Genomic DNA, 6,000 nt, shown 5'->3' on the forward strand with positions numbered 1-6,000 from the left:
CAGACAGAAAGGGGAGAACCAGGGGGTATGCACAAAAGGGCTAGTGCCGGGGCAGAGACTCACCAGGGAACGCGAGCCCCCTCCCCGTAAGAATGCACTGGGTGCAGATAAAGCACGCCCCTGCCACCTAGAGAAACACGGCAAGGGAGGCGGCATGCTCCAAAGGGCTGGTGTCCGTGGGAGGTGGGTGCAAGAAACACCCACGAAGGCATGCCCCCCTCCCCCGTGAGAAATAGCACTGCGGTGCGGGACAGGTATGCCCGCTGCATGCACCCAGCAAGGTAGGCGACGCGGGGGACATGCTCACAGGGCTGGTGCCCGGGGGTGCTGGGAGCGAGAAACACCCACCACGGAAGGAGACCCCCCCAGTAAAAATGAACTGAGGTGCAGGACAGGTATGCCCGCTGCATGCATGCACCCAGCAAGGTGGGGGACAACCTCAAAGGGTTGTTTGCCCGGGGGTGCTGGATTCGAAAAACACCCACCACAGAAGGAGACCCCACCCCCAGTAAAAATGCACGGAGGTGCAGGACAGGTATGCCCGCTGCATGCATGCACGCCGCAGGTAGCTCCCGGCAAGGGAGGCGAAATGGTCAAGGGGCTAGCGTCGGGGGGAGACATTCAAACTAAGCGAGCACCCCCGGAAAGAATAATACCTGGGGTGCAGGGAAGGCATGCCCACTGCATGCGGCCGGCCGTGCCCAGCTCCCTCTCAAGAGCGCACAGACCAGGGAGACCCAGCAGGCGGAAGCCAATACAGACGCAACCAACGCAAGAAACAGCAATTAAAAATCCAGACTACGCATGGAAAAAAAAAATCAACACAGCCGCACACGTTGTGTCAGTTTCCTCGCGTGCGCACAGAGTTGCACTAATTGCCTGGCAGTGCCCGGGAGTTGTCGCCGACTCCCGCCTGCCTTAAACAGCCACGGGGAAAAGGCGACTGGAACGCATCCGTGTACTGAGCTGTGTAACACGCCTCAGAAAAGGGGGAAAAACACCAGACCCAAAAGATGTACCTACAACACATTTCCTCTCACAGTCCATTCACATTTCAGTTGTGTGCCCAGCGCCTCGTGTGAATCTGTGCCCAGCGCCTCGTGTGAATCCGAGCCCGGCGCCTCGTGTGAATCCGAGCCCGGCCCCCGTTCAGTTCTCCGGACACAGACCGGGTCGCCCGGGCTCGCAGGCTCGCTCTCCCCGCTGCATCGCCTCCCTGGCTGAGCTGCAGCGGGAGAGTCGCTGCCTCCCCCTTCCTGCATGTGTCAGACAATGAGGGGCGGGGGCACATTTTTCAGCTCCCAAATCCAGCCGTGCGGTTTGCGAGCTCGTGGTTTTACACACCAGCAGCAGCGCGCATCCTCCCTCCCTCCCCCACTCCGAGGCGCCTCGGTTCCCACACTCCCGGGGAGGCTCGACAACAAGAAGTGCCGAACATGGGACCGCGGCGCTAGGTCCGCGGATCCGAGGCGGGGAGCCGCGGAGCACTTTAAAAATCACAGTCCACCCAGGAGTGAATCTTTTATCCGCATTAAACCAGTGATGCAATAACACAGCGCAGCGGTAGACTTCAATGCGCTATAAACAAACAGAACGTACAGGAGGAAAAAAAAAGCGCTTCACATGTTAACTGCTAAAATACCACCCGAGGGTAAGGGGTCTGTGGAGCTAATGATTTAGATAAAGGGGTGGGTGTCGGGGAGTATCAGATCTGGGTGTATCAGGAATACAGACACGAAACAGGGTTCAAGGAATGAAAGCGATGGGGGGGGGGGGGTCAGGAAACAGAGCAATGAAGGAAGCAGGGGCTTGATGATAGGGGTGACAGGAATAAAGGGGCGACATGGGAGTAAAGTATAGAGTCGGGGTACAGCAGGAGTTAATGGGGTAAATCAGCCCAGGGGAGTGGGGTGTGAAGGAAACATGAGATGTTTGTTGAAGGGGCGATTCTTCAAGGGGGGGGGGGGGTCAGAATAAAAGGAAGGTGTAAAAAAAGTGTCGGGGTGAAAAGAACGGCGCAATTACAGAAGGGGAAGCAAAAATATATATATATAAATCTGGGCAGTGGAAGAAGAGGAGGCGCAGCCGGACCATAGAAGGGAGGTGGTCAGCAGGCAGGGGGTGATTAAAACGAGGGTGGGGGCTAGTACCAGAGGGAATGCAGGAATACGCATCGGGTGTGAAATAAGGGTCGGCGGTGTGAAACAGGCAGAGGGTGGGATCAGGGGAACACGGGGCAGCAAGTAAACATGTGGCGTGAGAGCAGGGGGCACAACAAGGGTTTAGTACGGAGGAGCAGACGGGGTCTGTGGGTGATCACGGACCCCCCTCCCCGATCTCATCCACACCATGGGGGCTGCCGGGTATTCAACGAGCAGGGACCGGGGCGAGGGCACGGACAGGCTCTGCGCCCGGGGACACGAGGGGCCGGGCAGCGCCCGGGATCGCGGGTTCAGAGGGGGCTCTACTCACAGCTGCAGCCCGGGGACGGTGCTCCTGCGCCCGCTGCCATCCTCCTGCGCTCCCCTCCTGCTCCCGCCGCCTCTCGCTACAATGTAGCAGCTCAGCATGAATGGAACGGAATGCGGCGCAGCGCGGGGTTCCAATGGAACGCCAGCCTCGATCTGACTCCCAGCAGGAGAGAGAGGGAGCGAGGGAGGGGGCTGCGCCGCTGCCCTCGCGCCGCCAGGGGGCGCTCGCGCCGACGAGAGCGCCAGCCCTCCAGCTCTTAAAAGGGCAAGGCCTTTTTCCCCTCCTTAAAAGGGCGATGCCACAGGTTTATAGAGCGAGATTATTCCGTTTCGTTTGTTTGTTTTTTAAATGGTATTTCCGATGCCACACATTACACAAAGATCTGATTCTATCCTATATTTTCCATCAAGTCTTTTAACAGAGCCCACCCCCTTTACTCGTGTTCCTGCTGTAACGCGGCACCATTTTTTGAAACGAAATACCCATTAGTTGTTCAGAGGTGTGAAAATAAACGGCAGCGTTAGGTATTTATATCGCACTTCTGTACAGGTGTTTCGTCTCTTTCCAAGTATTCTGAATGTAGCTGCGGCTAGTTAAAAACATCATTACTTATTGGAACATACACACGAAGGGTTTTTGTGGGACTATCTAGGAAAATGACAAATGTTGACTACGATCAAGCATTTTAAGGAATCAGGGAAAGCAGGCTATCAACCAGGCTTTTCTGATAAGACCAGGGCTTTAAGTGGGCCGGGTTCTGCCGGTGCTCAGCACCAGCAGTTCTAAAAAGCAGGTGCTGAGACAGGTCCCTATCGGGCTCTCCATTTTAGACCCCATCCTCGACAAATTTTCTTAAAACTCTGCAGCAGTGCCACCCTTTACTGCCTGATGTAACTTCAAAGTGAATCGTTACATTCTCATCATTTCAGAACTGAAGCAATTTCCATATTCTATACGAGGAACCCATAGGTATTGCTTAGTTAGCATATACAATTAACAGCCATTGACAAAGCCAATAGTCCTGGTTTGTTGTAGGTGTAATGCTACATGTATTATATATCTGGATGCAATGACATGAGCAGCAAAATACCAGTTGGGTGGCGCACTATGCTATGCACATATTTTTAGCTTAAGTGTTATTAAGCCACGCCCCATTTGAGACCCCCCAGTTTTTGTATCCCACTTAAAGCCCTGGGTAACACATAGTGGAACTCCCCAGTCACAGGGTTGATACCTTCTTTTCCAGCTGGTTTAAGTCCAAAGAGTAGCTCTTTGTGGTGAAGTTTACTAGGAGCTAATAGTTCACATTTAATCAGCAGCTCAACACATTAGTGTAACTCCAAATTCCAAAACACAGTGGTGTAAAATGGTATAATTCCAGAATATTAAGTTTTACACACATATACACACACACACACACACATATCTATCTATCTATCTATCTATCTATCTATCTATCTATCTATCTATCTATCTATCTATCTATCTATCTATCTATCTATCTATCTATCTATCTATCTATCTATCTATCTATCTATCTATCTATCTATCTGTCTGTCTGTCTATCTATCTATCTGTCTGTCTGTCTGTCTGTCTATCTATCTATCTATCTATCTATCTATCTATCTATCTATCTATCTATCTATCTATCTATCTATCTATCTGTATATATACGTATTACGTTTAGTGCCTGCAGTCGACGAACCCGGAGTGGTGAGTTTGAAACCCCTCCCTATTTTGCCTGTTAGAATGCCTCAACCAATCACAAATGAGACACTCTTTATTAAAGTGCGGACATTGTGAGCAGCAAAAGATGGTAAAGGCATTTGAGAAAGGCATTAGCCGAAACGCGTCATGCCGCATTCATCTGGCTGAAATAAACGAGAGTTCCCGATATATATATATATATATATATATATATATATATATATATATATTCCTTTAAACAATCCAAAGTGAACACGCACACTCAAAAGTTATAATTTTAGAGCAGACGATTGTATCCCTCAAAATGTTACTCCTTTCGCCAAACTAATGGCTTGATCACACCATTAGTTTGGCACAACACGTAACGTTTTGAGGAATAAAATCGTCTGCTCTAAAATTATGGACTTTTGAGTGTGCGTGTTCACTTTGGATTGTTTTAAAGAATACGAAACCCGGCGGTGGTTCCACCCGCATCACGCACCACTTGGCAGCGGGCCCGATCCCGGAAGGAACCTCTTTCTGGAAATATATATATATATATATATATATATATATATATATATAATTCTAAGTATTCTAAACCACTGGCATATATATATATATATATATATCTTCCAGTCTTCAAGGTGCATAGATGAAGAGCTAAGAATTGGAAATCTATACTTTCCTACTTATACTTACCTTCACAGTATTTGGTTGTCAATATTCTGTCTACAAAATTTCTATAGTCCAATGTTTTTCCATTTCATATTTTGACATGCAACTCTTTGGCATTCCATGTAGGTTTCCAGTTACTGTAAGTCTTCAGAGAGACACACAGTAATGCAGAACGGGGCTGCAGACAGACTCACGTATGTGCTTTTGAACTGCCGAAAAAGTTCACTCTGAAATGCACCCTTTGGATTTTGTCTTTGCGCTCCACTGTCCCCTGCTTAGCAGCTGTGCATAAAAAGACGGCATTGGGGATGGAAAAGGGGGGTGTATGGGTTTCTAGCCTGTCTGTTTTTTTAATAGCATGTCTTCATAGTCAATGGTCTATACTGCCAGGAAACAAGGAGTTGCCCTATCAGGCACTAAGTGAAGACTGTCGTCTCTGCAGCCGACACCAGCTGGGCAGGGGTGTAAAGCAGGCCCCTACACCCTCTGCAGCGCAGGACGGCATGCCAACCGTCCGGGTGCCCACAAACCCTTCAGAGGGGCCCCATTCCACCCAAGGCCTATGAATATCTGTGAGCTATGGAAGACTCACGTTCCCCTCTTTACATTCTGCAGGGGGGCCCCATCATTTTAAGTTATGCCACCGCAGCATTGGGACAAAAGGGGGTGGTGATGGACGGAGCATCTGAACCAATCAAACACTCACACCGAGTCAACTGATCTGGGTTTAATCCATCACTGTTCTTTAGCCCACTCTGCTATCGCTTTGTTCGCCCTAAATTGGCAGGGTATGCTCAGACGTAAGTCCCTTGCTCACTTGGCCACTGGATTCAAGATAGCCTGTCTGATGAGGATTATGAATCCGAAACCGGTCCCAGGATGCTTGTTTCCGGTCCAGGGAAAACATGCCTTGGCAGTTCGGGCTGGACTGTTTCCATGAGGCACAGTGTCAGACTGATTTGCATATGGCCATGTCTGAACTGGGGTGGCTGAGTGAGCTAAAGAATGATGATGGATTAAACCCAGATCAGTTGACTGGGGGTGAGTGTTTGATTTGCTCAAACGCTCCGTCCATCATCCCCTTTTGTACCGCAGCCCTGGGAGCCGGTGGGGACCACTGGGAGGGCGCCTGACATCCACCTTCATAGGTAAGTTTCCATCTGC

General features: G+C 50.1%; 1 protein-coding gene across 3 annotated transcripts in view; it reads right to left on the reverse strand.

Annotated features, from left to right (window-relative positions):
* The window catches only part of PLXNA1 (plexin A1), a 569,446-nt gene extending 566,875 nt beyond the window's left edge, over positions 1-2,571 (reverse strand). For 2 of the 3 annotated variants that reach the window (XM_086939278.1, XM_086939276.1), the window contains exon 1: positions 2,473-2,571. The gene's annotated coding sequence lies outside the window, so the exon portion shown is untranslated. Of the gene's footprint in view, positions 1-1,019; positions 1,223-2,472 lie in introns of those variants that run through there. The other variant, XM_086939277.1, reaches the window with a different exon arrangement.
* Positions 2,572-6,000: the final 3,429 nt, after the last annotated feature.

This window comes from Lissotriton vulgaris, chromosome 9 (assembly GCF_964263255.1).
Source record: "Lissotriton vulgaris chromosome 9, aLisVul1.2, whole genome shotgun sequence".
Classification (NCBI taxonomy): Eukaryota; Metazoa; Chordata; class Amphibia; order Caudata; family Salamandridae; genus Lissotriton; species Lissotriton vulgaris.